The 25,197-nt window shown below is 36.4% G+C and overlaps 1 protein-coding gene across 3 annotated transcripts in view; it reads right to left on the reverse strand.

Annotated features, from left to right (window-relative positions):
• The window catches only part of LOC135833913 (cytadherence high molecular weight protein 1-like), a 78,223-nt gene that overhangs the window by 41,178 nt on the left and 11,848 nt on the right, over window positions 1–25,197 (reverse strand). The window lies entirely within an intron of this gene.

Consider the following 25,197-nt stretch of genomic DNA (forward strand, 5'->3'; position numbering starts at 1 on the left):
CATCCCAGCACAATTTACGAATTCCTGTTCAAAAGAACCACGCATCTTTTATAAAAGACGCCGTACATTAACGCCCTTATACTACTCGAACAACACGTTCAACTGCACCACATATGATTTCAGATCTTTCTTTCTCTGTCTTCATTATTCCATCACATCCACATAATCTCGTATGAAGTAATTTATCGAATCTTCAAACTTCCTTAATTACCTCCTGGTTTCGTGGCCGGATGGATGTTTAAGAATGTGCGAAAAACCAGCCCTTTTTCCAAACCCTACGATTATATCTGCTACAGCACTATTAAAGTAGGTATCGGTCAAGATTTTTTGATAATTATCGCGATTGCGGTGCAGAATTTACGATAAAACGCTCCGATCTCGATCACACGAGAACAGGGGGCTATTTTTCGTGCCCATGGTGTGCATTCTCGGGTGAAAGATAAGTGAACTGGTTGTCGGTCACGTCATTCAATAATTACCAAAACGAAATTTCACACAATACGCCATGCCTATTAAGTCATACTCGTAAAAATTATACTAAGCAGACCGCAATATGTTTGCGCAGGTAGGTACATTAATTATTTAGCCGCGACATTACCAGCATCACTTCGTAATTGTACTTACGTGTAATTAAATCATATCGAAAACATTAAATTTCCTTCTGAAAAACAATCGTAAAACGTAGCCAAGTCGAGCGAATAAGCGAGTATCAGGATTAAAGATTTATATTCTCAAATCATTCGAAAATTAATCTCGAGGTATGTCGAATGTTTGAATTTACACAACTGCCGACAGTTGTATGTATTAATGCTGTCGTCGAAATTTGATTGAAGTTTAAATTTGATTTACGAGTCGCCAGAAAAGGACACTGGTAATATTGTCACTTTCACGTGAAATGGCAGGGTGTACAGTCTTTCGAAGAGTACCTAAATATATTTTTCTGAATCTTCCCCACGAATGAATGGTTCAAGAGGGATAAGAAGAATTTCCCCACGAGCCCCAAAATCATACAGATGTAGGTAGTTGACAATTTTCTCGCCATGTTTTACGGAAAACGTAATTTTTTTTTGAAGAACCAAATTCCCAGAGGGCTCAAAAATTCATGGAAATCAGTGAAAACCTGACTAAGGAGGTATTCCAACCTGCAGAAAAATTTTTAACTCATCAAAACGAAATCAAAAGAGCATGGAAAATTATACGTACCTACATAACCAGCAGACAGAATTTTAAATGCTCAAACGTTTTTTCAATTTTTGGTGAATTTTTGAAAATCAAATTTGGACTGAAAATGGAAAAAAATCAAGATTTCACCAAATTAACTCAGAACGCTGAAATTTGGAATGTACCCAATTTCCAACACCCGGAATCGAATGTAAACGATTACAAACTATTGCTGAAAAGTTGTGAATGCCTCTGGAAGGTTTTTGAAACTTAACATTCTTACAAAATTTCAGCCAACTTATTTTGGAATGATGGAGGGGAGGGGGTAATTTTTCAAATACGTAACTAACAAGCACAAATCCCATTTTTATAAGTGCTAAAGTAAAATTGGAAGATTTTAAAACTTTTCCCCCCAAAATTTGGAATTTCCAAAATCCAGCTGGAGGCTCCAGAAGAACTTATAAACGCATTCAATGGACTCATTGTCAGCATATTATGAAAATAGACCTATGCTGGAAGCTCCCCAGTACTGCGAAAAACTATTCAAACCGTTTCTAATCGATGAACTGGGAGGGGAGAAGGAGAAGTTTGCCACAGTTCGAAAAATCCAATGACCTTAAAAAAGTTGTCACAAACATTTTAGCTTTTTAAAGGAAAAAAATTCTCACTTTTCAAAACTTTGGGGAGAATTTTCTAAAAAACCAAAAAAACTCATAAATTTCTCAGCAAAAATTTTTTGATCAGTTATGACGTTCAATCCAAACTTTTTTTTGATGGGGGGGGGGAGGCTCCACAAAAAATGAACAGCATATTTTTCCTTGAAAAGAGCATTATTGAAAATAACTTTGAGAAAAAATTGGGAAATTTTTGGATAAATCAAATTTTTTTCTTTTTTTTAATTTGATGATTTTTCCAATGTAAGCTCACTCCTTAATTTCAAGCTGGAACAATAAAATTTTCAGAGATTAAAAAAAATAATCAGTCACCTACTTCGGAAGGGGGTACAACAAAATTCGCAAAAAAAAGCTTCCACAAACTAGGTACTATTAAAAGTCACTCCAATGATTGGGGGGGGGGGTGTAATGATAAAAATTGAAATTTTACATACTATTGATCGAAGCAATAAAAGTTCGTTCAATCGTAATTCAGCTTTGATTCTTGAAAATTCATAGTCACGTGGTTGCACTTAAATCGAAATCTCAAGAGAGGTGCCAGATTAACCATGCTGATGTTGGAAAATAAATTTTATCCCACTTTCATCAGAACAGAATTCAATAAAATTTCAAAAACATTCAATTTTTTTAGTTTTTAAAAATTTATCCAAAGTTTACAAATCCATTTCGGAAGTATATACATGAAATACCTGATGTTTTGGAACACGTTCCTTAAACAAAATTCGATTTTCAAAACCATCGAATAACCCAGACACTAGACATCCAGACACCTTAAGCAATTACTTTGTCAATTGACGAAACCCTCTCACTCGATTCTTTTGGCCATCATAATTTCATAAAGTACCTATTTAGGTATTAATTTCGGTCACTCGATTATTATGCTGGATTACACGAGGTTAAAAAATTTCGAAATTTCCCGGACGCGAGTTTCCTAGTATCGTCTTACCATGGGCGATACCTATTACCTACCTACTTTTTTTTTAGATGATTCTCGATTCGTGATATCAAGGTATTTTTTATGGGATTCCCTTAGAACCCGTGCGTTGTAAAAATATGAAAAATAGTCGCCGCGGGAAAACGAAGTTAAAATGAATATTTACTCGTAATTATTCGCAGTCAGTCGTACCTGGGTACAACCTACAATGCATTCTGAGTAATTTGCGTGAAAAAAATTATTCCATCTAAATCACAAGGTATGAAGAAGCGATCGCTACAGCGAAATTATTGGCGTGAATCATATTTCAACGAAATCAGCTGCTGGCATTGGCGATATCTACGTCTAAATGAAGATAGGTAGAGGTATCGATATTGATACATATTGAACGGAGTTGGGAGTTTTGTTTTCAATTAAAGCATCGATTTAATTTTCCGAAGCAGTCATAAAATAAAGCTCCTTATTAAATGTTGAACTTCTCAGTACCCGTAATATTTTTTGATTAAATGCAGAACATAATGCATCGTGAACGATCTGGAAATTCTCGGGTTGGCACAATTTTCAACCTTATTATGTCACATTCGAAGATCGCTTTATCGTCAGCTCGAGTCAAGGTCGAAAGTCATCCATGCATATTAGTGCAAGTCATTTCGGAATTGAAATGACAACGATTACGTATTACGTGCCGCCGCGCCGTTCTGTTCTGTTACTTACCCACGAATCACACGATAGTCGTAAATGGTCTTTGGTGAGAAATTTCGATATAGAAATTCTTCAACCAGACCATTTTTATGAGTGCGATACCTATACGTCGACACCATATGACCTACACTTACTTATATTCAGAATATGATAAGCTGAGCTTGTACTGTACTCGTACCTATATTTGACTTCAATACAAACAAATGAAATTAAAAAAAAAAAAACTTCCAACAAAGAAGCTGCAATGTGTGATATGCTCAATGTGCATTATCTGTAACCGTAGCGTAATTCCATTTCAGGTATACTATTTCGCCCATAAACTTGACACTCTTAAAGGTTCACTTTTTAGCATCAAATGTAAACACGTTCTCAAAGTGAAACTCGTCTATAAGAATTGCCCATTGAGCGGAACAAAAGCCACCACATTCTGCGGAACTGGGTGTATATTTTAATCGTTCTTCGATGCCTGTGGTTTCAATGGTTTCATTTGGATTTTTATTTAATAAAATGCTAACGAGAGAACCTCTCGAGATGTTCACCTCCGGTTTTAACAGAAGGGAATGGTCTAAAAACTCGTCCAATAACCAAAATTTTAGCTGCCCAAATTGATTTTTTACGAATTTTAGCAAATTCAAAATTGAAGCTTTTTTATGGTAATTTATAAGGGAGCTCTAATTTCATTACCTATTTGAAGCAGTATTTTTCTATTTGGACTCGTAAGCTTTGGAATAGTGCTCTCGCGATCGGTTGCTGGTTTTTTGGTCGGGAAACGGTGTGGAGGGGAAGAGTTTTCTGATACCGTTGCGAGTTGCACTTCGACTTGGAAGCTAATATATTTGCATACCTAGTTCGATTGAAGGGACTGAATGAAGAACCCTTTAAAACGTAAATCTTCTCAGCCAAAATTTCAACAAATGGTTGTTCGAACATTATTCGAAGCTGAATTCGTATTTTGCTCTTTGAAAAATCGTTGAACTCTATTGCAACTCAGCATTTTCTGCTCTATTGGAAATTGAATCGTTCTCCATCAAGGTACCTGCGCGATCCCTACGCGTGGGATACTGTTTGCAACTCGTCTACATAGAATTAATCAACGTGGAATTTCGTGGCGATGAGAAAATATGACGGGTAAGACACGACCACACCTTCGAATTCGACCTTTACTACGGTATCAAGTCGTAAGATTGATCATTGCAAGTTTTCTGGTGAATCAACAGATCTTTGGTTATTTCATATAGGTACTCGTATTCGGTATTATAGAATGACGAACAACAGTTCAACTTCATCAGCTCGATTTCATGATTAATTTAAACTCCACTTGTTGGCGAGTACTTGGAAAAATATCGTCTATTCGCTATTCAAAGCGCATAGCTGGAGTTGGCGCGCTTTCTTTAAAGCCGAGAACGTATTTGAGAATCATTCGTTACGGCGAGTATATGTAGGTACTTGGTACTTTGTAGGTATAGTATAGGTTTAGGTATTTCTAATGAATAGACCATCTTAATGAGCAGCTCATCTCATACAAAACGTGCTAAAAAAATTTAAACACGTTCCTCGATTTTTCTTATTCTGTTCCAACGGAACTGAGTAAAATACTTTTACGGGTGCGTTTGTATGTGTGCACATCGCGGACAATAGCGAGCTAGAAGCTACATCGTATTCTTCATTCATGAATTCGACTAGGTATAGCTGCTATAGCAAAGACACATGAGAAAAGTGAAAACCGCCGCAGGTTACAAATTGATACCCATCTCTACGTTCAGATACAGATACTCCTCGTACATATCGACGAACAAAAAAAAAAAAAAAAAAAAAAAACGAATATAAAACACACACTATATACCTCTCGTATATATCGTATATCTTCGTAAATCTCTTCGTCTACTTTTATAATGGACTTGTAGACAGTCTGCAGTCTGCTTCGTGCCTAAATGAAAATCATCCTACGGTTTGCACAGTAGGTAATATAAGAGTGGACAGGTATTTTGCAACAGCTACGATTCAGGGTTGCAACATGTTTTATTAATATTCGAATTGTTCTACGTCCGAGTGAAAAGAGGTGAAAAAAATCAGGAAGAGGAGTGGTCCGTTTTATGGATTGCCGAAAAGATAAGATGAGATGTTCAAAGACAGACGCTCGAATCACTCCTTCAAAGGTCTGAGAATCGTTTTTAGAAAGGCTCCGTCTAGGAATCTTTTCTGATTGATCGGAAAAACTTAAAACTTGAAGGCGTCGGTCTAACCAAGGGAAGGGCAAAGGGGCGAGTCGCCTCTTTTTGCGGTCTCCTTTCCCTTGTTGATGCAAAATTTGTTATAAAATGTACAAAAAGAAGTCTAATAAGGGAGGCAGCTCAATGCCAGAGAAGTTTTTGAGCCAGACAAAACTAAATCGAAAGAGCATGTAAAAATACATCACCAGCCAACATTTCAGGTGCTCGAGAACATTTTTAAAGGAGGAGTTGCGATAAGTCCAATTTTTGGCACCAGCTAGTTATCGACTCAACCACTTTTAAAATGTTGTAATAAATATCCCAAATACGAATCCGTGGTTGGATAACTCAAAATGACCATTTTTTGGGCTCCAGGGGTTCCCAAAGTTGCGAATAAAAACATAAGTTTAGGAACCACTGAGTATTATTTTCAATAAGTTTTTTAGCATAAAATATTTGTTTGAACCAAATAAACGTTATGCGAGGTGATTTTCTTAGTTTCGACCCTCGGGGGGGGGGGCAAAAATTGGGGGGTTTCAATTTTTTGAAAATTTTGGAACCACCATTTTGGACCTACCCCTTCGAACCTCTCTAAAAAGCTTTTCACACTTTATTAGCATTTGAAAGACCTCCATTCTACAAAATTTTGAGCTAAATAAAAATTTTCGCTGGTACTCAAAAATCCAAACCAATTTTTCGTAATTTCGATATTTTGGGAACCCCAGGTAAACTAGTAACCTACAATTTGCCCCAAACGTAACGTTTTGATGTATATATTCAATAATCTGGATGAAAAGGTTGAATTAAGCGCCCTGCATATTCATAATTTTGGAACTTTTTATTAGAGCCCCACACTTTAGGCACCCCTAAAAAAGACGTTTGTGCATATTTTTTCAAATAAATTGAATAATTTACGTTTGAAACACACAAGCAAGTGCTCGATAATTTTTCATTTAATTTTTCCTGTAACCTTCGAAACTGAGCTATTTTAGGTCAAATTCTGGCATTTTTACTTCGTTGAAAATTGAAATGAAATCATGAAAACGTTATTTTAACGTATTTTTGAATATAGTTAAATCACAGAATTTGATCCGAAATAGCTCAATTTTGAAAATTACTGGAAAAATCATATCAAAAATTATCGAGCTTTTGCTAGTGCGTTTCAAATGTAAATTCTTCAATTTATTTGAAAAAATATGCACAAATGCCATTTTTAGGGGTGCCTAAAATAGGGGGCTCTAAAAAAAGGGTTCAAAATTACGAATATACAGGGAGCTTAATCCAACTTTTTCATCTGAATACTCGAATATACAGATCAAAACGTTACGTTTGGCGCAAATCGCAGGTTTCTATTTTTCCAGGGGTTCCCAAAATATCGAAATTACGAAAAATTGGAAATATGGATTTTTGAGTACCAGCGAAAATTTTTATTGAGCTCAAAATTTTATAGGATGGAGGTCTTTCAAATACTAATAAACTGTGAAAAGCTTTTTAGCGGGGTTCGAAGGGGTAGGTCCAAAATGATGGTTCCAAAATTTTCAAAAAATTGAAATAACGTTTATTTGGTTCAAACAGATATTTTATGCTGAAAAACCTTTTGAAAATAATACTCAGTGGTTCCTAAAATCATTTTTATATTCGCAACTTTGGGATCCCCTGGAGCCCAAAAAAATGGTCATTTTGGGTTACCTAACCACGGATCCGTGTTTTGTACATTTATTACAACATTTTAAGAGTGGTTGAGTCGATAACTAGCTGGTGCCAAAAAATGGCCTTATCGCAACTCCTCCTTTTTGGGGAATTTTTGATACTTATACTCAAATTTAGACCAAAAATGAGAAAAAATTACGATTTTACGAAACCAATTTATATTACCCAAATCAATTTGAAAGAGTTTTGGAGCCTCTGGCATAGGTGTTTGAAATTTGCAAGTTTTGTCAATATTTTACCCAACAAAGTTGACAATCCTAAATTATCTGATGCGTATCCTAATTTCAAGATGTCGAGTCGATTGCTGGTGTTGTCAATCAGGTTTAATGCGCAGCCTCCAGCTAAATTTTGGAAATTTCAGATTTTTTAAAAGTAGGTATATATGTACCACAAAAACTGTCCAAATAGATCAGAAATTCATTTTTAAACTTACAGATGCTAAAGTTAATTTTTCAAAATAGGTAAAATAAAATTCGAAATGACACATTATAACTCGATTGAATATAGGTTTTTATTAAAGTTAATTTTTAACCATTTTAGAGCAATTTTGATATTCATGGAGAAAATTGAAAAGTGGCAGGAGGCTCTAGCTAGAATGGCCCAAAACCGCTATAGTTGCTGAAATGTAAGAGTTGAATTGAGAAAAAAATCATATTGGTTCACTTTGGTCAAAAAATTCATGTTTCATGAAAACGTTTAAAAATCTCCCCTGAAACAGCTTTTTTTGAATGTTTTTCAAAAATTCACCGAAATTCAAAAGTGAACTTATGGCTCCTGAAATCTGGTTACGGACGTTTTAAGACATGCTCTTTCCTTCTATGCACTTTCAAAACAAAACTTCATCCTTCATTGCCTTTAGTTCGCCTTTAGTTTTTTCAATCAATTTATCTAAAATACGAGTAAGTAAGTAATAACTTTCAAAATCATTCGGAAAATTTTCCCAGATTCTAACAAAGAAAGTCATAAAGACACCTACGCTCCTATGCATTGGTAGGTACCTACGAACATTTCATACAAATTATGTAGGTATCTCTGATATTATCTCGTGAATTTGTAAATTTTAATAAGCGAATTTTATCGAACCCGAATTTCTAATCATCTGCAGCGCAACCACGACACCGGATCGTTTCTTTCTCTGTCGAATGAACACCCATCAAAACCGGTTAACGCTTTCGACGAAAGCGAAATTTGTTGGAATGTTGAATAATTTTTTTTTATTCGTATTTCGTTTAACAATCGTGAATCGTACACACGTTTCAGAGCGAGTTTATTTTTCCAAGTCACATATGCAGCCTACTGGTAATTCGTTTAGGTATATGACAAAACGCTTTTAATACTCGGCAAGGCCGTTAACTTTGAAACTGGTTTAATGGTTCATTCGGAAATTATTTCTATCATTAATTATTTACAAACGCCGCGCCGCGCCGCGAGTCTCCGTATAATTCGTAACTGATTGTAAAAATAGCGTCTGAATCGGTTTCTTGTGGTTATGTACCATGAATATTCGCTGAACACTTTTTCGTCTTCCGTAGGTTTATATTGTATTGATTGCGGTGAAGTAGTGCAGACAAAAACGGTTTGTCGAGCTGTTGAACTCTTGATCCGTAATTAGAAGCTGATTAATTTCTGGGTGAATTCTTACGTCTTTCAATTTTCAATTTATTAGCGATTAAAATTGCTGTAATTTGACCAGCCATATAGGTAACGAAGTAAGGTAAAAGGTGCCTAATTGAAGAGACTGCTCAAAACAAACTGAAAATTCTACAGTCATACGTGCACCATTTATGTACCTATACTATACCTAACATATTACACATGATTTGATGTTGTTTTAAATTTTACAATCGGCTGCAAATGGACATTTGAAACTTGAAGAACCCCATCGTTATGTGGACGAATGTCTTTCTCGATGTGCTGATCAGTTATCAGCGAAATCACTACCGTTAATCGATACCTTGGTTACCTACGGCGCGGCGGCGCAGTGCAACACGATGCAATTGATCTGCCTATAGGAAAAAGGTACCTATTGATTGATCTGGCAGGAAATACGTACGGATTTCTATATTTGGATCGATGCGGCCCGCCAACGACTGCCTAATCAGCCATCACCAGTCACTTTGTTACGTTGCGTTGGTCGCTGTGCAGTGTGCAGAGTACACAGACACTTTTATGTACCTCTATGTACGTACTTACGAGTATATATAGCACTCGTATGTAGTAATGTAATGTACACAATATACCTACACATACGACAGTACTTCCTACCTAAAATGCTGTCATTCTATATTGTATTACTTAACTTTTAATGCAATTTTATTATAAACCGTGTCGGATACGTCTTGCTGTTTAGTGTTTATAAAACGATAAGATACTTATAGGTAGATGATTAAAAAAAAAAAAAAAAAGTAAAGAATGAAAACGGCGCAGCGTCAATGGGGGAGACTTTCGATGGTTTATTGTGGCGAGTAAAAGTGAAGTATTGTGAGTTACATATCCATAAGCCACCTTTGCTTATATGTGCATGTCTACCTAGTTCGACCTGTGTACGAGTATTTGTATATTGGACGCCGTCATTACAATTGCATCAAAATTCGGTATGCTTGGTTCGATTAAAAATTAATAACGAGTTAACGACGCGACGCTTATTACGTTATTAGGCTATATATATATGCGATAATCCTATACGTTAGGTTAACACTTTCTATTGTTGTAATACTTGGAAAGGTGACAGGTTGACTTGGCTATAATGAGACAATGTCCAATATTGTAATATAACAGGTTACAACGTATCCTAATAATTAGCGAGCAGCTAATTTTATAATAATACTATGTACGCAGATACGTAGTACGTAGCTACGTACATTGGTGAGTGGTCTACTAGCTTGCTTTTGGACTTGAGGAAGAAGGTGACAGCCAACTTTGTAGGCTTGATTCCCAATCGCAGTGGATGAAGATTGGGGAAACAAAAAATCAAGATTGTGAAAGTTCGAGTATTATTGAACCTACAGGCTCAGAAAACTTTTAGAAATCCGATATTACCTACTAACAATGCTTTTGAATTTTCTCGATTAAATATTTCAGATGTCGAGATTCGATTTCTCACAAATTTTTGAAAATTGAAAACTCGAGGTAGGTATTTTATTGGGAATTTTGAGATGCAAAACTTACAATGGAAACTCGTCAATTTGTCACCTTCGATTTAGTTGAAATTTGACTCGCAGAAAGTTCATGTCACCAACACCTCAGATGCAAATTTTCAGCTGCCGAAGTTGAAAGCAATAATTCCATGTGTGCTGGAGAAACAATAATTTCTGCTGTTGGCTTCAGCTTGTCTCGAAAGTGGCCGAAATCTGTTCCGGGGGAGTCTGAACAGATTTAAGTATACGTTAATGAACTGGCAGATCCTGATAATAAAATTTTCGGAATTCGCAGGGATCGCAGTTCGTAGACTAAAACCAACCATCTGAACCCACATAGTCCGCCATATGACAATAGGAGAAATTGCACTCCCCCCCCCCCCGCCGATCCTCCAGGACAATTATTTTCTTAAAGGGAACATCCTAAGAAACATTTTAAAGCAAACTTGCCCAAAAAAAAGTTGACCTTACTTACAAAATGGCGGCCATTTTGATTGACAGGTCAGCCGAAATCGCAGATTTTGCATTTCAACATAGGACTTGCACGAAATTTTTCAAACCTTACAAAGGTAGATCGAAATATCATGCAAAAATTTATCACCTGTCAAAATTTCAAGTGCTAAAGTGCGTTTTTCGATTTTTGGTGAATTTTTGAAAATCCAATTTAGGCCAAAAGTGAGGGAAAAAATCAAAATTTTACCAAATTGACCAAGAAAGCTGAAATTTGGGATATACTCTATTTTCGACGTGCCGAATTGATTGGAAACGGTTTCAACCCGTTTCGAGCAGTTCTGGAGCCTCCAGCATATTTTTGAAACTCGAAATTCCCACAAAATTCCATCAAATTGGAGTTGTAAAGCTGAAATTTATTCTAAAAACTAATTTCAATACGCTACGAAGTACTGCAGGTAAATTCCAAGTCGTTTTGGAGCCTCCAGCGACTTTTTGAAAATTCCAGAAGCCTCCAGCAGATTTTTGAAACTTTAAATTTTCACAAAATTTCATCAAAATGGAGATGGAAAGCTGAAATTTACTCTACACTCCAATTTTAACACCCTCTGAAGACGACTTCAGGTGGGTTCAAGTCATTTTAGAGCCTCCAGCGACTTTTTTGAAAATTACTGGAGCCTCCAGTAGATTTTTGAAACTTGAAATTCCCGCAACATTAATTTATCAAATGGAGTTGGCAAGCTGACTTCGCAGACTACATGGTGGTTTCAGATGGTTTTGAAGCTTCCAGCTAAGTATGCTTTCAGGAAATTTCAATTTTCCAAAAAAATGCTATAAAACCTTTCAAAAAGTCGCTGGAGGCTCCAAAACAACTTGAAATCCACCAGCAGTCAACTTCGTAGCGTATTGAAATTAGTTTGCAGAATGAATTTCGACTCTCCATCTCAGTTTGATGAAATTTTGGGGAAATTTCAAGTTTCAAAAATCTACTACATATATCCCAAATTTCAACTTTCTTGGTCAATTTGGTAAAATTTTGATTTTTTCCCCCTCACTTTTGGCCTAAATTGGATTTTCAAAAATTCACCAAAAATCGAAAAACGCACTTTAGCACTTGAAATTTTGACAGGTTATGAATTTTTGCATGATATTTCGATCTACCTTTGTAAGGTTTGAAAAATTTCGAGCAAGTCCTATGTTGAAACGCAAAATCTGCGATTTCGGCTGACCTGTCAATCAAAATGGCCGCCTTTTGTAAGTAAGGCCAACTTTTTTTTGGGCATGCTTGCTTTAAAATGTTCCTTAGGATGTTCCTTTTAAGAGAAAAGTTGTCCCGGCGGATCGGGGGGGGGGGTGCAATTACTCCTATTGTCATATGCCGGACTAATAGTACCCATTTTGGAGGGATCGATAATCACGTTGTAGGCTCCAGAATACCTCGAAACAGTGAAATACGAATTTTGAAAGAAAAGCACGAGTTGTCCGCATTAGTCAAATTTGAATTTCCAAAAAATGTTTAAAATCGAAAAATCAACTCAGTCAGCTGAAATATTCGTTCAATATGTTAGCATTATTCAAAGTTGATATTTGAAGAAACCCAATAGCAAGAAAAGTATTCGAATCACGAATGAAATCACCACATTTTTGGTCAGAATCGTGAATCGTGATTCAAATCGAATCGTGATCCGAATTATTCCCAACTCTGGTGATGGTCAGTCACCCCCTTGAGCACAACTCATTCCATTCGACGAGGAAGACATCTGACTGTATCCTCATGTATGGATTGACCACAGTGACGTTAGTTGGAGATTTCCACTCGATGCTATGGTCTACACTCTACATCGCATTCTTATGACTCATACCTCCTCGCTGTACTCGTAATATCGATAGACAGTAAAAATGAACTACCAACCAACAGAAATCATCAGTCTTCTTTTATAGCAATATATTTCATCGGAACTCTTCTCGACAATATGTTTTCATGCAAGTTTTCTATACACAATGGAACCGGCGTTGAAAACCGATCGTCAACAATGAATGCATTGGCGAAGAAGCGGAAAAAATAACCATCATTGGCATTGACTAATACGCGTGCTCGACATCAAAAGACCAAGTCCAAACCACATCGATGATTCGTTCGAGACGATCCTTGAAAAATTAATTGAGTTTTTTTAAAAAATATGAGCGACACTATAGGAAAGGGGATGGGGAAAGGGGGTCCTTATCTCCAGATGTACTGGACAAAGGTATAAGTAGAGGTACAAATAGGTATCGAGTACGTGTGGCCAAAGGCAAAAGGGTTCGCGCATTCTTATAGGTAGGTACGCTGCTGTTGCAATCTATGCATGCAGCATATATACTCGTATATGTTGGACGATGACGCCGACCAACGACTCGACTTCTCATAATAATAAAGGTGCTCGACCGTTGGCTGGATAACTGCAAGGTAGTGCCGGACGCCTACACATTGTCATCGTCGTCGATTGCTGGTTGCTAGTTCGCAAAAGTACATACGAGAGGAATATCTGCGGATTTGGACTTGGTTGTGGTGGTCGCGAGTACAACGAACCTCTTTGGTGCGCTTGCGGTACATTGCACGATGGTTGGTGCGGCTTCATCGTACAGTCATTGGTACCGGATACCGGGTACCGGGGTACCTTGTCTCTGTCCGATTCTCAGAATTTTTCCCAATGAATTATAACCGAACGATGGTCGGCTTCGGCTTCGGCTTCGGCTTCAATTTTCCTATCAGCTACTCGTGTCAGCTATTGTTGGCGACATTAGCATCATTAATTAACGGACGTACGAGTACACATACGTTAGGTAAATCAACCAGCTCGCAGTGCGATTTATCTAACAATAACAATTTATCTACAATCGCGATGATTATTCGCCGATAACTTTATAAGGAAGAATGCTAATATACAGTACCATGGATATAACGCATGCCTTTACTTATACCTATGTGGTATGTACTATGTAGGTACCTGTAGTACTTTTTCTTATGTTTTGTCGTAATATTCATTCGTTTTAATAATATATCATCGGTAAATTGTATGCACATTATAGCTGTACATATAATACACTTACACTCTTCTTACGCTGCCATGTACGTACACATGTATCAAGCTATCTACTACCTACGTCGCACACCATTTCATCGCCATCACCATCTCATTCTCAGATGTTGAACGTTGAAAGCCAACTCAATTATGGAATCGACGATTGCGGTAGAGATACTGATTAAGCTCCATACCACGCGCACACTTATCAAAGCGCTCGATAACGATAATTTATCAATCGTCTTTGCAAAAGATATGGTAGGTACGCACTTACATTTTACCTTTTTACTCTATTGGATGACATCAACCTAGAGTAAGTAGATACACTTTACTTGCAAATTCAATTCAATAAATCACACCTTCGAGACTCGCGAGATTTTATTCGATTCCGCATTCGGAAAATTCTTTCCGAGCTTGCAGCAAAGCTATGTGTACTATTTATGGAGTCTGTCGCTTCTTTCAGAAATTCGAGTAAGTAGAATGATAACAATTTCTGGAAAATGAGCTTTTTTGAAAATTAAATTTTCAAAAGCTCGCTGATTTTCAGGGCTACGATTTAAAAATTTGAAAAAAAAAAGTACTTACTTTCATTTTTTTACATTCAGAAAAACAGCATCGTCACTTCGTCACTCAAATCGTCACTTGCCAAAGTTATAAAGAAAAGTTTTTGTAAAATTTTTTGTAAATTTTTATTTTTTGGACAGAACTTTTTAGTACCTAACTCTTTCTGAGAAGAAAAAAATTTCCTCTGCCCTCAGCAATATTTGTGATTTTTTAGTGGTTATTCTAATAAAACATACCATTCCATGTGTCGTACGAACAAAACACTTTTTTGGACTTTTACCCCCTTTGGAGAGGTGCTGGGGGCCATGGATGGGTCCTATCAAAAATCTGACGTCATATTCGTGTTCAGCGTCACCAAAAACATACAATTCGATACCTATATCACATGCCCCAGATTTTCTTTCCAAAGTTTCGCCCGAAATTGGGGGGTGGGGTGCTCCCCCTCCATTAAGAGATCCCATCTCGAAACTTGAATATTTCGAAAAAACATCAAAAGGTACATCTATGGAAATTTTTTCAAAATTTTAAATGGTAGCTCTCACTTACAGCGCCATTTTGAAATTTGAACTTTCAATTTGAAAGTTCAACTTTCAACTTTTGGAAATTTAAAAATGCTTTAAAAGTTGTAAATGCAATGCCCTTTCGAACTGTAAAATCAGTTTTGTTCAAAGTATCATAGTTTCAGAGGAATGGGCTGCTGAAGTTGAGTACCTCGAGACAATGTGAAAATAATGGAAGCCCCCCCAACCGCCCCTGAGGGGGCTGGGACCAAACTAATTGCGGGGTTCTTACTTACTGGATGGGTATATATTGTAAACACAAATTTGAGCGAAATCGAAAGACATATGACTTTCAAAATCGCCTTTTTTTTGGTTGAGTTGACATGGAATGACCCATTGGTTAGATTATTCGAGACTAATGCCTATCAGAGCTAGCTAGGTACTCTATAAATCTCCCCGCTAAAGGGATATTTATTGACCAAATTACTTATTAAGGAGATCATTCGACACATATTGACCTCTAGGTAATCCCTCCAAGTCTAACGATTACACTAATTTTTTCTCTTTTTTTTTTTGGGGGGGGGGTCAAATTTTGAGAACCCATTCAAACAAAAAGGCGTCATTTAGAATACTCGAAATTCTGATGCAAAAATGAAGTTTGTTTTGGATGAATTAGCCCTAATTTTATTTTTATCAACTCGAGGAGAGGGGGAGGAACTTTCTTCATAGACATTGAAATTCGAATCCAAAGTCCCTCCAATTTGGAATTTTCGAAGATAGGTCTAAAATTTTTTTAATTCATATTCAAAAGTCGAGGTGATTTGGGCTTATTAGAGACAGTGAGCAATTAAAGATATCCGATGTTTGAAAAATCATTTAGCATCCGTAGTATCTATCTCATTTTTGTTGCATTGCATAAGAGTTCATTTTGAAAATCTTTTTCCACATATCGTCGCATGAATTTCATGGTTGAGTCGAATAACTAACAGTGTGAATGAACTCCATGGACCTTCGCGATTTCATACGATATTTTACCATTTACCAAACATTGAAGATGGTCCAGTCTACGGTAACTGTTCGAGTCTACGTGCTGGCGTTACAACTATCACATATTCGTTGGACGATTTTCTTGTTCAATGCTTCAACCGCAAGGGTATTCGCCTTGGTATAGGTTATTGGTAAGAAAAAAAATATTACACTATATAATATATATATATAATATAAGCGTAGTTATAGTAGATAGATATGTTCGTTCATACCTAGTGCATTAAGAGCTACCTATTACTATGTTAACCGGTTCACTTCTCTTTCATGCACGTTCCGTTCAATATTCTATGGAAATATCGCCTTAATCTGCGTACGAAAAAAAAATACCACCTTTCTTATCCTTAACCTATATGTCGTGTAGGTAGGTACGAGTACATGCATAAAAACCAGTCCGGAAATCGGTATTTTTACGCTGTTGTAAGTGAAAAACACGTTACCTACTCGTATGTTATAAGTTGAAGTACACATGGTACCTCTAAGTAAAGCGTTTTTTTTCAAACATAAACGCGAATACCCCTTTTTCTGATGGGATGATTGTCTGTAAACTACATATCCTAATAATTACTAGAACAATTCGCAGAAAATTTCCAACGACGTAGGACACACTATACGAAGAATATTTGCATGCTCGGAGCACGCTCGAGTTTGGGAATTACAAAATCTGACCAATAAGAAGTCCGCTAGTTGTTTCCACGAATTATTTAGTAACGCGTATTTTTTGAGTAATTCTTCAAAGAATCTACAACCGATGGGTATTGGGTATTGGGTGATGGAGGTGGGTTGTGTGGCGCACCGTGTAAACTTGATTAATCCTTTGGGCGATTTAAAGTAGTACCGCTGCTACCGCTATACCTATTACCTATACTGCCATTGCACGAGTTATTATTGATTTATAGTAAATCTTTCCAATGATGTAATAAGAGGTATTTATCGTATTTGACCTAATACAACAAATATTTTTCAATTCGTCCGATATTTTGTAATAATTTTATTCCGATGTTAAAGAAAGAAGTACGCGCTCTACTTTGTTACTTTCGCTCATACCTATCTACCTACTAACTTAAACAATATATATATATTACATATAAGATTATGATAACAGCATTCGAATCAATATTTTGTATTTTTTTAAGGAGCAAATTTTTAAAGGACAATTGCACTTATCGTGATTCAACAAGTTCCAAAAATGTCAAACGATACGAGTTGGTGTTTCAAGAGCGAAAGGCCGCAGCATGGCATATCTATGGGTGTAATATTATTTACATTAATAACTACGTAATTGGCAGTATATCTTGGTACATGTATAATTATAACGAGGTTACGGATACATTCTCAACAACGCCGAAGTGATCGTTCAATTAAAATGTACCTAAGTATATTTCAATCCAAAACGTAGGTACATATAAACCCAATTGTATCGCAAGATCACAATAGATCAGGATATTTCAATTTCGACCAACAAGGTCAAATTTCCATTCACAAAAAACCACCGCAATCCGGTGGAGACAAGAGAGAAAGCAAAATGAAGTACCTAGGTACCTATGACTTATCGAAGTTGGAAACCGAACGATTTCCGGACTAATTTCTCGATCCTTCGATTGTCCATTCTTCATCATAGATATTGCTCAAAACGATGTCAAGAAATGAGAAAACCGACGAACAAAGCGAAAAAAAGGAAAAAATCTACGAATACTATCCATTAAAGTGAAGTTACAGTGAACCAAACTCGGTAATTAAAAATGTATCAGAGCAACTTCTTAGCACCGCTGCTATCGTTGAGTAGTTTGTTTGGTTGAAAATTCTCTACATTTTCTCATCATTCAAATCGTGGAACGTGTACCTAGATACGAAATATTTGTGTTACTTACTTAATTACTTGTTTCAATATACCTGGTGGATATATGTATAGATTAGACACCTATGCAAGAAACGAACGAGTACTTCAAACCTTGTATATCAACATACAGTAGCAACGAAATACTCGTACCTATCGACATTCAACGTAAATGTAATTAACATTAGCAAAGTATGGTATTTGACGATGTGAGCGTAGGTATTTAAAAATAAAACACATCGTGATGTATGATATTTAATCATAAACAGCTCATCAACTCTTGTACCTGATAATAACAAAATTTTTCAAAACTGATTATTTTCTCCCAAAATTAATTCCAGAATTTTTCTAAAAACATGGAAATTTAGCCGAACAGGACTCCTCAAATGTGAATTTTTGACTGGACTTCAAATTTTTGAGGAAAAATTCAAAATAGGTACCTGTTAAGAAATGATCAATTGAGATGGCTCTAAAAATTTCTTCTCAATCAATACTCTCTACTCGAAACCGTTCAACTGAAATTTATACACTACTTTCTGTGATTTTTTTCTGACCCCTTGAAATGTCAAGGATCGTGGGCTTTTAGCAGCATCGTTAGAAATTTAACAACGTGATGAAAATTGAAATTACTCCGCCACCTCCTCCTGGTCAAAAGTTATTCGTGCTGATGCCAGCAAGAGTTTATCAAGTATGGTACCTACAGAACTTCATAATATACTTAGATACGCGAAAGATTTGGAGAATCAAAACGATGATTTATCGTATTCAAGAGTAACGAGCGAATGTCTAGGTGAATGGCCATGGTGTTGGTATTTACTATTAATTTCCAGGTAAAAAGTCGAGACAATCATCACCTTTCATCGTGTACCTACCTATCGGTATCTCAAAAAAACCGTCCGTTTTTCATATTTAAAGCTTCTGCCTTTTATTTTAAACGCTACAATTAGAAAGTAGGTAGGTACCTCGTAGTTGCTAAAGTGCAACGTGATTAAAAGATGACCATCGTATATTAAGATGGTATTAAATATATAAGAATAAATCACGGATGATTCCGCTGCGCGAGACGCCATCCATCGCCAGATGTGCCCACTTTCTTTGCACGAGATATCGGCGAGCACGTTTAATTTCATAGGTTCTCATTTGAAAACGTGATTGTTGAAATGCTTGGGAACCGAATAATCAAAAGTGTCGAATGATACGATGAATTTCCTAGTCAAGTACCATACGATACGAGCCATTGCACTTTTTCAGGGTTATCGAACGGAATCGTGTGGTACACTTTTGATACGCAATGTCCAAAGTCCAAGTACATTTTGAAGTACATACCTAGGTACCAAGCACTCGGAATATTACTAAAAATAACTCCGTGTGTGAATTGAATACCAATTTTTGTACGTTTCAAATTCGAAATCAACAGTCAAAAATTAGGTACCTACTGGTCATTTGTTCCATTCAGAGGAAGCCTTATCTTTGCACGTGTGATTGTTCACGTCGCGAAAATAATCAACAAGTTATTTTTATGGTGCGCAATTTTTTCCCACAACGTGTTAAATTATTTCAGGTACATTCATCGTCGTCTGAAGTCTTGTACTTGAAGAGTGCTGATCGGAAATGGAAATTATAATTGCGGAATAAACACCTTACTTGGCGCCTATTTAAACTTGTTTATGTTTGGGCTACTCAGAACCAAACGATGAACCTAGAATTTTTGCCTAAAAATAGCTCGAACTCGTTCGAAAAAATTCAAGGATGGAAATGCGCAGCATCGACGTAACCTTCACTCGCGGAAACCATATACTTACTACTTAACCTTTCCACCGAACGCAAAGCTGCATACCGCACGAAACATACCATTACTCACCTACAGGAATTATTATAAAACCAATTTTACGACTTTCATGCAGCTCGAGTTGCATTTCAAATAGATGAAAATTTCTCAAAGTCACGACAAATTCGCCTTCTCTTGTATACAAACAGATCACTGCGTAGATTCCATTGAAAATTCGTTCGTCGTTATAGCCATTTCTTCGGGTTCTCGATTACGTATTATATCTACGTGTGTTTATTCTATCGATGTGGCTCAGAGTGGATAGGGAGGTTGTTCGTGGTGTATTAAAAATACTCTCATCGTATCGATAATTAATGCAAACGACATCGATGCATAGCAACGTGTTGTTAACAAGGTTGACGTTATGTATTAATATGTCGTCGCTTTATAATATAAATAGTAAGAGAACGAGCTATACATAGGTATTAGGTACATAAGTGAGTATATAGATATGTGATTATATGTATAGTAAAATTGATTATGTAATACTTAATGTAGTAGGCTGTTCGGTATTACATTGACAAATCGACATTTGTAGTTTTATAGCGTACATCTTCTTCGTTACCTATGAAGAAGAAAAACCCTCCAATAACACCCTGCGCCGAATTCCTCCAGTTCACTTTCTAATAGCCGATTAATACGCGCGATTTGGTAGGTACCTTCTTTCTAACTATCTACACCATTGGCATTGTGTTGTAGCTATAGGTACAGGTACGAGAGCTGGCCACAAGAAGCACCTTTCTCTGGGCCTTTTAAAAGATTCTATTCGTCTTCTCTCGAATCTCTATTATAGTATTGAATACCTTAGGTATACGACATCAACATAATATATACGATGGTCCATGCGTTTCCATGCTATACTAATCGTACAACAGGAACAGGTAGATATTTGAAATTGGATACCTGCATAACGGTATCATTGCATCAGTAAATTTACAACAATATTGTTGCTAACACGGTTTGCTTTAGAAGCTAATCGGAGGGAAAGATTTTCCGAGTAAGTACCTACCTTATTTTGATTAAATTCAGTACTACTCGTATAAAGACCTTCATTCTTGAGATGTGAGTTGAAAGTCTGGCTTTTTTAGAAAATCTGGAATTTTCACAATACCGCCGGAGGCTCCAGAACGACTTGAAATCTCTTCAATATGTTCAAATCAGGGTATAATGTAAATTTTAGCTTTCCAATTTCGTTGAATAAAACTTCAAGGAAATTTCAATTTTCGAAAATTTGCAAAAGGCTTTCCCCTCAAAATGGTTCAAAACATGTGCATTCCAATCGATTTGTGAGGTCAAAAATGAAATACCAATTTTCAGCTCTTTGGGTCAATTTGGTGAAATTTTGTTGTTTTTTTACCATTTTTTAACCTAACATAAAGATGTTCAGAAATTCGCCAAAAATTGAGGAATATAGCGTAGCATCTGACTTTTTAGCTGGTGTTGTATTTTAGATGCGTCCGGTTGAAACATTTCTCTTCCCATCTGAATGTCTCACGTCTGCATTTCAAGAGCCACGTTCTATGTGATCTCATGCTAGCAAAATCGGCGATGAAGTAACTGAGCTCCGACTCAGATGAAAGCAGCATTTTTTTAATAGTCCGGCATATGACAATAGGAGTAATTGCACCCCCCCCCCCCCCGATCCTCCGGGCCAACTTTTTTCTTGAAGGGGACATCCTAAGGAACATATTAAAGCAAACTTGCCCAAAAAAAGTTGGCCTTACTTACAAAATGGCGGCCATTTTGATTGACAGGTCAGCCGAAATCGCAGATTTTGCGTTTCAACATAGGACTTGCACGAAATTTTTCAAACCTTACAAAGGTAGATCGAAAAATCATGCAAAAATTTATCACCTGTCAAAATTTAAAGTGCTAAAGTGCGTTTTTCGATTTTTGGTGAATTTTTGAAAATCCAATTTAGGCCAAAAGTGAGGAAAAAAATCAAAATTTTACCAAATTGACCAAGAAAGCTGAAATTTGGAATATATTCTATTTTCGACATGCCAAATCGATTGGAAACGGTTTCAATTCGTTTTGAGCTGTTCTGGAGCCTCCAGCAGATTTTTGAAACTCGAAATTCCCACAAAATTCCATCAAATTGGAGTTGAAAAGCTGTAATTTATTCTAAAAACTAATTTCAGTACGCTACGAAGTACTGCAGGTGAAGTTCAAGTCGTTTTGGAGCCTCCAGTGACTTTTCGAAAATTCTTGAAGCCTCCAGCAGATTTTTGAAACTTTGAATTTTCACAAAATTTCATCAAATAGAGATGGAAAGCTGAAATTTACTCTACACTGCAATTTTAACATCCTCCGAAGACGACTTCAGGTGGGTTCAAGTCATTTTAGAGCCTCCAGTAGATTTTTGAAATTTGAAATTTCTCCAAAATTTCATCAAACTGAGATGGATAGTCGCAATTCATTGTACTAACTAATTTTAATACTCTAAGAAGTTGACCGCTGGTGAATTTCAAGTCGTTTTGGAGCCTCCAGTGACTTTTTAAAAGGTTATAAATGGCGTTTTTTTTTTGGAAAATTGAAATTTCCTAAAAGAAGCTGGAAGCTTCAAAACCATTTGAAACCACCCTGTAGTCTGTGAAGTAAATTTCAGCTTGCCAACTCCATTCAATAAATTAATGTAGTGGGAATTTAAAGTTTCAAAAATCTGCTGGAGGCTTTAAAATGACTTGAACCCACCTGACGTCGTCTTCGGAGGGTGTTAAAATTGCAGTGTAGAGTAAATTTCAGCTTTCCATCTCCATTTGATGAAATTTTGTGAAAATTTAAAGTTTCAAAAATCTGCTGGAGGCTCCAGAACTGCTCAAAACGGATTGAAACCGCTTCCAATCGATTTGGCATGACGAAAATAGGGTATATCCCAAATTTCAGCTTTCTTGGTCAATTTGGTAAAATTTTGATATTTTGGCCTAAATTGGATTTTCAAAAATTCACCAAAAATCGAAATACGCACTTTTGCACTTGAAATTTTGACAGGTGATCAAGTTTTGCATGATCTTTCGATCTACCTTTGTAAGGTTTGAAAAATTTCGTGCAAGTCCTATGTTGAAATGCAAAATCTGCGATTTCGGCTGACCTGTTAATCAAAATGGCCGCCATTTCGTAAGGAAGGCCAACTTTTTTTGTGCAAGTTTCCTTTAAAATGTTCCTTAGGATGTTTCCTTTAAGAAAAAAGTTGTCCCGAGGATCGTGGGGATCGTGGGGGGGGGGGTGCAATTACTCCTATTGTCATATGCCGGACTATAAAGTAGCGTCCTTCAAAACTCTTATTACATATCATAATTCCAGCTTTTCTAATCAATTTTTTCAATTTCTGACAATTTTCAAAAAATAAAATTCGAAAATCAAAAAAGAAATTGGAATTTACTATTTTTTTCCCTGGCAAAAGTGTAATATTTTATAAAAATTGCATGTATGAAGAAATCTCGTTTAAATTGTTCGATTGAAATCCACTGGAGTGATGTATTATTCAGAAAGGCATTTTAAAAATTGGCAGGACTCAATTTATTAAACATCATCTATTTTCGCTGAACTTGGAACCAGACACTTCAAGTGGTTCTTCATTCGTCTTTTTGTACGTTGAATGCCAGACATCGTTTCTTACGTAGGTATTTCGGTCCATTTTGAGAATTGCGAATCAAGAAGTTGAAAAAGTTGAAACTTTGTGAATTGTAGTAAGCCTATTTGTGTATTTTTAATATGGTCAGGGTGCCCTTTGAAGGAATAATCGCGCATATACCGAGTAGTTGACCTTTGAGAGGAGATCATATAAATATTGATGTCATTGTCGTCTGTCGACGTAGGAATGGAACCGAATACCGAATGGCCTTAAATGCTGGAAATGTAAGTATGTTTGACCGATCCATGATCTTGTCACCGAGGAACTTTAACGGTTCTTTATTTATTTATCGTATTAATCGATATTTAATTTGATAATTTTTCAACTTTTTTCTCCGTCTCGCGAAACTGGTTAACGGTAAATACGAGTACCTATACCCATACCTACATTTTGCAGTCGTATAGGTGAATTTTATATAAGTATTTTATAAGTGAGCTCGGCAGCTATGAAATACTCGTAATTGGAGTAATGAAAACGCAACCTTAAGGTTTGATGACGTCGCGTTGGTTCTAGTTAAAAACTGTGTAAGCCCTGAAAATAGTTTCACGTTTCTAAACTGGGTAAGAATTTGCATTTTACGAACGAGCAGCGTAATACAGTAGCTAGGCATACGAGTAAAGATTCAGATAGGTAGGTCTATAGGTACATTAATATTATACTACATGCTTCAACAACTGTGATGTTGATGTTCGTAGTACCTTTACCTATACCTAACCAACCACCTTATGCTGCTGATGTTGCAATCACGAATGCAATTGGTGGCGATCGAGATCGAGGTATGCTGTAGACACCTGTTTTAATAATTCGCTGATTAAATTACCTCCAAGTAGAGCTACTGGCGCGCAATCATATGCGATAGAACGCTTATTATGAAAACTTAATCCCCTCAGCAACAATTACAGGCGTTCAAGATCCACTAAGTATACTCGTATAGTAGAAGAAGTGGAATTTCAAAGGTAAGAATCGCTCATCTAAGCACCAGTTCTTCGTTATGACTTTGAAGAGAGCTGGGCGAAATGCAGAGGAGATCAACAGCAAGATGTTCTCCGCGTCATGTGGACTGGCAAACCGCAATTAGCGTGCTCATTTATCAGAAAGGAAGTTATAATATCGCCACAGCAGCATTCAAATAGTAATAAACTAGCTGGCAATTACGCTAATCGTTTTGAAAAAAAATTCGTACCTTACTAACTTCTGGGAAGAGCTTATTATTTCATTTTTCAATAAATTTTGCCAGTGCCAGTCGACACGTTGTCTCGACGTCGTTTCCAAATATTAATTACCTGCGTCAAAATTTCAATTTACTCGTATATACTCGCCATTCTGTAAATTACGCTACCTGGCTATCTTTTACTGGTTTATATAAAGCGTCCAGCCGTTTTATAAGCTCTATAATAATAATAATACTCTTCATCGTAAGTGTGTATTATTCTATTCTTGACCTTCGTTTCATTGTGCGCCGAGTACATACACTTTTGTTTAAATTATTCGCACTGACCTTATACGCGGCGCTGTTCGGGTGCAAGGTAATAGTTCTTTCTTTCCCTATGTCTCTGTTGTTCTTCCACTATATACCAGTACGATTTTCATTTCCATTATTACGTAATTACGGAAAAAGAAAAAAAATATCAACAAATACCGAGCAGTTCTTCCTAATTTGCGTTACGAATGGTTTGTTGTAGTAGGTAAACTATACACCAAGAATTTTTCATCGATTTGATTACTTAAATTGATTGTTCTATCATCTGCC

The sequence above is a fragment of the Planococcus citri genome, chromosome 2, assembly GCF_950023065.1.
Source record: "Planococcus citri chromosome 2, ihPlaCitr1.1, whole genome shotgun sequence".
Lineage (NCBI taxonomy): Eukaryota > Metazoa > Arthropoda > Insecta > Hemiptera > Pseudococcidae > Planococcus > Planococcus citri.